Source organism: Miscanthus floridulus, chromosome 9, assembly GCF_019320115.1.
Source record: "Miscanthus floridulus cultivar M001 chromosome 9, ASM1932011v1, whole genome shotgun sequence".
Taxonomy (NCBI): Eukaryota; Viridiplantae; Streptophyta; class Magnoliopsida; order Poales; family Poaceae; genus Miscanthus; species Miscanthus floridulus.
The window spans coordinates 53,800,841-53,806,964 of NC_089588.1; the positions used below are offsets into that span (position 1 = coordinate 53,800,841).

At 44.1% G+C, this 6,124-nt stretch overlaps 1 pseudogene; it reads right to left on the reverse strand.

The window, feature by feature from the left end:
* Positions 1–1,117: 1,117 nt before the first annotated feature.
* Positions 1,118–3,495, reverse strand: LOC136483723 (cysteine-rich receptor-like protein kinase 40; annotated as a pseudogene).
* Between the last annotated feature and the right edge of the window lie 2,629 nt (positions 3,496–6,124).

Consider the following 6,124-nt stretch of genomic DNA (forward strand, 5'->3'; position numbering starts at 1 on the left):
TTCATCCTACTCTAGTCCGCCATCTCAACCCTACACTTATAAACTCATAAATGAGTGCAAAGGCTGGATTGAATTTTCCTTTATCTAAAAAAGTCCAAATTTTGGAACGTTGCAAATGTTTTTGTGAGTCCACCACGGTAGCAGATGAAACGTTACGATATGCTGTCCAGTCATTGTTTTTATGTAGCATAGCTACACAAATTTATTTTAGGACGACATCAACAAATAAGACAATACTTCAACATTGTCACATCTCAAATAGATAGAAATATAACTGGAGAGCCAGTTACTTAGTCGCCAGAATGATAGAATCAGAAAGGTCTTGGTTTCAAAGGAAATTTATGTCATATATTGATGTCGGAGAAGGTTTTACTTCTTCTTGGACACCGGTTTATCCTTGGAAAGACCATGTTTCAAGCCTGAAATTTCGTATAGGATGTTAGTACTTAGAAAGATAGCATAAACTATATGGTTCTACCGATGTCAGGCTATTTGAGTAAAAGCCCCACTTTTAAATCAAAAAATGATAGTTCAGTTGCGAACTTGAGATGGGACCTTTGGTTTTGAAAGAAATTAATTTGGACCATAAAGAAGGAATGTCATTTCGTTTGACAAAAAGAGATGAAAACATTTATACACTGAGTTTTACAGGTGTCTCCGCTTCTTTACAAACGCTCGGTGTAACCAACGTTGATTTTTTTTAAATGAGAATTAACTCTGCTTTTATAAAGCAAATGGTAACCATACAAAGTACACTGGGATTACCAGCACAAATGAAAGCATCAAACAGTCCTAAGATACAAGCTAGATTTCTGAAACATCATCAGAATGCAGGATAGCACTAGGATGAAAGTAACCAACATTGATTTCGGTTTGTTTTAGTTGGCAACCTTTGCAACAAAAAAAACTTTTCTTGAATATCTAACAGAACATAAATGAAATTAGATGATCTGAACAGAGATCATCGGTGTGACGGCCCCGTTCGGCTTGCTGAAACTTGGCTGAAACTGGCTGAAAAACACTATTCTGGCTAAATTGTTGTGAGAGAAAAACACTGTTCCGGCTGAAAAAAGAAGCCGAACAAGCCGGCTTCTGGGTAAGCCGATGTCTCAAGTGTTCATACCTGATTAAAAATTGGTACACGTTTCCCATTGAGTCTATCAACAATGTCCACTACAGAAGGCCTCTTTTTCCGATCAGCCTCCACACACTTTAGCCCAATTGCAATGCACGCTTTTACTTGCTGAAGGCCATTTGGATCTAGTTTTGGGTACTTGCATATTATCTGCTCATCTGTCTTCCAGTTTTGGTGCGCCTACAAACCTGGATGATTTAATAATCCTTTGTGATAGTTTATTAATTGAATGTATGGAAAGACTCAAAACCAGATGTTTGAACCAAGGAAGGCTGTCTTACATTGTCGACAAATTTCCTTGCAGCTCTGTCTTGAGCTTCAGAGACTGCACAGTTCTTCTCTAGTCATGATCTCGATAATAATCATGCCTAAGCTATATATGTCTGACATGGTGGAGATTTCACCTCTGTATAAATATTCCGGAGCCATGTATCCACTGCAAGTGTTTATCAAAGAACAAAATGTCCTTTACTTCATATAATTAATTTGAAGAGAAAACATATTCCACAGTTTGTTTCGACTTACTTATGCCCCTTAACATTGACTGTGCACATCCGGGTCTGCTCTTGTCCAAAGAGTCTCGAGAGACTGAAATCAACAATCTTCGGCACGTATTTATCATCCAACCATATAGTGTTAGGCACAAGATTCATGTGAATAAGGGGGCCGTCCAACTCCTTATGAAGGAAACGTAGACCCTGGCAGATCCCCTTAATTATTCTGAATCGTGTGTCCCAGTCAATTGAACTATTGTCTGCTGAAGAAGTACAAAGTAAAGAAAGTACTAATGAACTGTATGTATTCTAAGATAGTATTTATTCTCCAAAAGTGTGTATTTGCTTACAGCAGTAGCAATGAACATTCAACCAAGGCAATCGGTTAACAATCTGAAACTATGGTGGTCTGATCTATTGGGCGGAATTCAAACAGCTAACCTGGAACATAGAAACCAAATCATCACATATACGACATGGAACATTTGAAAGAAAAGATGCCGACGAGTATACGACAACAGAACACTAACGGAGATGCAGCTAGTGGCTGTAATAAGGCAGGAAGTGGCTGTGCTCAGGCAGGCGATGCTGATGCTAGACACCTAACAGGCGCGGCTTGATTTCTATCTTTTTCATCCTTTCTTTTTCTGTTTCCCTCCATTGTTGGGTCCGATGACCTTAACTTCTAATGTACATTATTTAATCCCGTACTGAATTGAAAAGACAGAGCACCTGCCATTGCCCTCAAAAAATGAATGAATATTGAAAATAATAGTAGCAGTTCTTTGAAGGCCTTGTTTAGTTTCTTCTCCTAAAGTTTACTCCATATCTTATCGAATGTTTGGACACATGTATAGAGTATTAAATATAGATTAAAAAAATAACTAATTGCATAGTTTACGACTAATTTGCAAGACGAATCTTTAAGCCTAATTAGTCCATGATTGGACAATACGGTGCTACAGTAATAAATGTGCTAATGATTGATTAATTAGGCTTAATAAATTCGTCTCGCGGATTACTGAGTAATTTGTTTTTTTTTATTAGTATCCGAACACCACATACGACACCCTCATGTGACATCCGATGTGACACCCCAAAACTTTACGCCCTGACTTTAAATAAGGCCCAAGACTAGTAGGAACAGTACAGAAAGAAAGACAAGCATGTTGGGTAGTTCATATTACATACCATAAATGTGATTGTCGAGACTTCCATTAGCTAGATATTCGTAGCATAGACAGCTTTCATGTCTACAATTACATATCTTCCACTATGCTGAATCACTTTCTTCTGCGCTTCATGGCAGAATCCAACCAGCTGCATAATATTGTCGTGCTTAAGCGCCATAAGATTTGCAACCTCGTTATCAAATGTAGTGCCAGGTGCCACTGGCGCGTCTTCAGCGAGCCTCTTCACGCACGCCCCCATCCGGTAGAACCCCCTGTTTAGTCACTAACGAACTCACCATGGATTACAGCCTGTTCGCATGATCGTTTCTACGCCTTATAAGCCGGCTGATGTTGTTTTGTTGTGAGAAAAAAAACAATGTATCATGGCTGATAAGCATGGCTGATACGATCAAGCGAATAGGGCGATGTGATGTAGAATGTCATGTTTTAGCTAGTTCCAGGGTCCAATCGTATACCTTATAAACTGTTCCAAAAACAGAACGGCCAACTTCTTGGTTAGCAGAGAAATCACTGGTAATCTCTTTCATAAAGGTTGCCGGTAGGTTCGTTGTTGGTAATGGTAATGTACTCGTTGGATTCTGTTGGCCCGCCATTTCTGATAATTGAAGTAGCTATACAGTTAGGACCTTCTACAAATCAAGGCTTCTAAAACACACCCAAAGATGCAAAAAAAAAAAAAGATTTGCTCATAAACCGCAGATTTATTCTTCTAAAACCATTCTAAAGCAACCAAGCTTCTTTTCTTTTAGATTCAGATCACAAGCTGAAAAGGGGGACTGAACTGAATGTACATAAACAGCCAGGGGCGAATCAACGTGGACTCGTCGGGGTCGCCTGACCCCGACGGTTTGCTACGAATGCTTTGTACACGTATTTTTTTCACCAGCCATGACCCCAGTAGAAAAATACATGGACCCTGGTGGCCAACTCCAACGACAGCCCAACACAGCTAAATTTAATAGGCAGCCCAGTTTGTGAAACATTGGCAGGCCTACGCAAGAGCCAAGAGCCAAGAGCCCAAGGGAGAAGAGGATGGTCGCAATCAGTGCCGGTAGCTTGCCGCAGAATTCGACGATTCTTCTCCCTCAGTCCAACATTCCAAACTTCCGCGTCGGTGTGTTGGTGTTCTCATTGTCGTTCCGTGATCACGGCCGCCGCTCGACGGCGACGACAGACGGGCGAACGGCCACACCGCCGCTACTCTCTGTTGATGACTTTACTCGATCCTGCTCCAGTACAGAATACCCCTGCCTGTATTCTACGAGGTAACCTAAAATCTCAAATCTTATCTCAAAATTATTCAGCCTATTCGCTGGTTGGTTTCTGAGCTAAAAAGTCTGATTGGTACTAGTTTGTTATGAGAGAAAAACATTGTATCATGATTGATAAACCATGACTTCCCCAATCTACAATTATGAGATGCCTGCAACTTATGGTATTTTATCTTTTTAAGCAAAAGGCAATCTGCTTGTGTTCCAACAAAGTGGATACTAGAGAGTACGTGGAACATTCATCTGCTCATCTTGCCAGCAAACATAGTATAGCTAATTGTGCATTCAATATCTAATTGTATGTTAAATTTTGTTGATCGAATAATTTGATTGGCAATCAAAGCACATTGGATCATTTTTTGAAAAGGAAATTAACCCTAGCATATGATAATGTCGGGTTCATAAACCCGGGGTCCCTCGGGTACCGGCTTCCACGCTAGGGCTTGGCCCAGGAGGACGGCCTTTTTTTCTTCTGGACCAGCCCGAGAGTCTAAATTCAACAGACCGGAGCACTCGCTTCAGGCCCTGGCCGCCTTCGGCCCATCTTTCCGACCGGAGCACTAGCTCAGGCTCAGGCCAACTCCGAACTGCCTCTCCGATCGGAGCGCTAGCGTCAGGCCCCGGCCGCCTTGGCACGGCCTCCACCCGGAAAGCCTGACCCGAGGACTGCCTCCGACTCCAACCCCGTGTCTCCGACCGGGGTTCATAGAAAACCCTGTCCATCGCTATTTTCCGACTGGCGCGCCAGTACTGACTGGGGCCATCCGACCGGGGACGCCCGCTCGAAAAGAACCAGAAGGCGTACTAAGGAAGGCAAGACAGGGCTCGCAAGTCAAACCACGGCACCAGGAACCATACCCTGCGGAACAGTACTTTACAACCGCCCTGCCATAAACAGTGTTGTAGGCGCCGACATTTACCTCTACAGTATTGTAGGCGCCGGTCAAAACACCCGTACGGTAAGACCCCCCATGCCTCTGGGCATCAACAGTGTTGTGGGCGTCGGAATTCACCATACCAGGTGAATTCGGTAGAGCCATGCCTCCAGTCGGCGAGACAACATTTTTGCAGGTACCGACGTCCTCTAGTTTTGAAGAAAGCAGCTCAACCTCCCACATGTACCTGACATTCTGCAGTGACATCAATAGTATTGCGGGCGCCCACCATTGTCCCATCCCCATCGGCGTGGGCAACAAGGCTTAGAAACGTCCGTACTCTCTCTCTCTTGTAAAGCCATCCCCTTCTTCTATAAAAGGGGATATGCTCCCTCCAAACAAAAGGCAGGTTAACCCAAGTCTACTTCTTCAAGTTTAGGTTTAGGGTTGGACACTTCATTCATAGCATAACTCCTGTCAATCTCGGCCCTTCCGACCGGACCACCCGTACACCCCTCATTTCTCCTTCTCGTTTGTAACCCCACTACAGACTTCGAGCACCTAGGCTCGGGAAGTCACCGACCGACCCAAACTGGACGTAGGACACATTGTCTGAACCAGTCTAAATTCCGTGTCATTGAGTGCTAGGCCACCTCCGATCACAACGTATAGCAAAACTACAAATATTCACTAGTTGGTCACTTTCTGTACCGACAGTTGGTGCCGTCCGTGGAGAAGACGCTGTACGTTCAACACTTTTTTGGTAATCGGATGGCCCATATCTCTGCCATCCCCGCCATGGCGGGTTCGGGCGATACAATTTGCTTCGGCTCGATAGAATTTCCTGCACTCTCGCCCGCCGGGACGCGGGTTCCACCCGTCTTTGAGCCTTACTAGGCCTTCCGCTTCGGAAGCCTAGACTTCACCGCCGACCGGCTCGGCGTACTCCACCTCCACGAGGAGACTCGCGACCCGGCACCCGTCGGAGGGACATCCTCCATCAACTCCGGGACGCGCGACTCCAACGGCTCGGTATATGCGCTTCATTCCGAGCAAACTCTCTGCTCAAACCCCGCTGTGAGTAATATACATGTTATTATTTACTTACTACGTTCTACCTTCTGCCAAATACCCGGTGGGTTACCGTTGTCCCCAT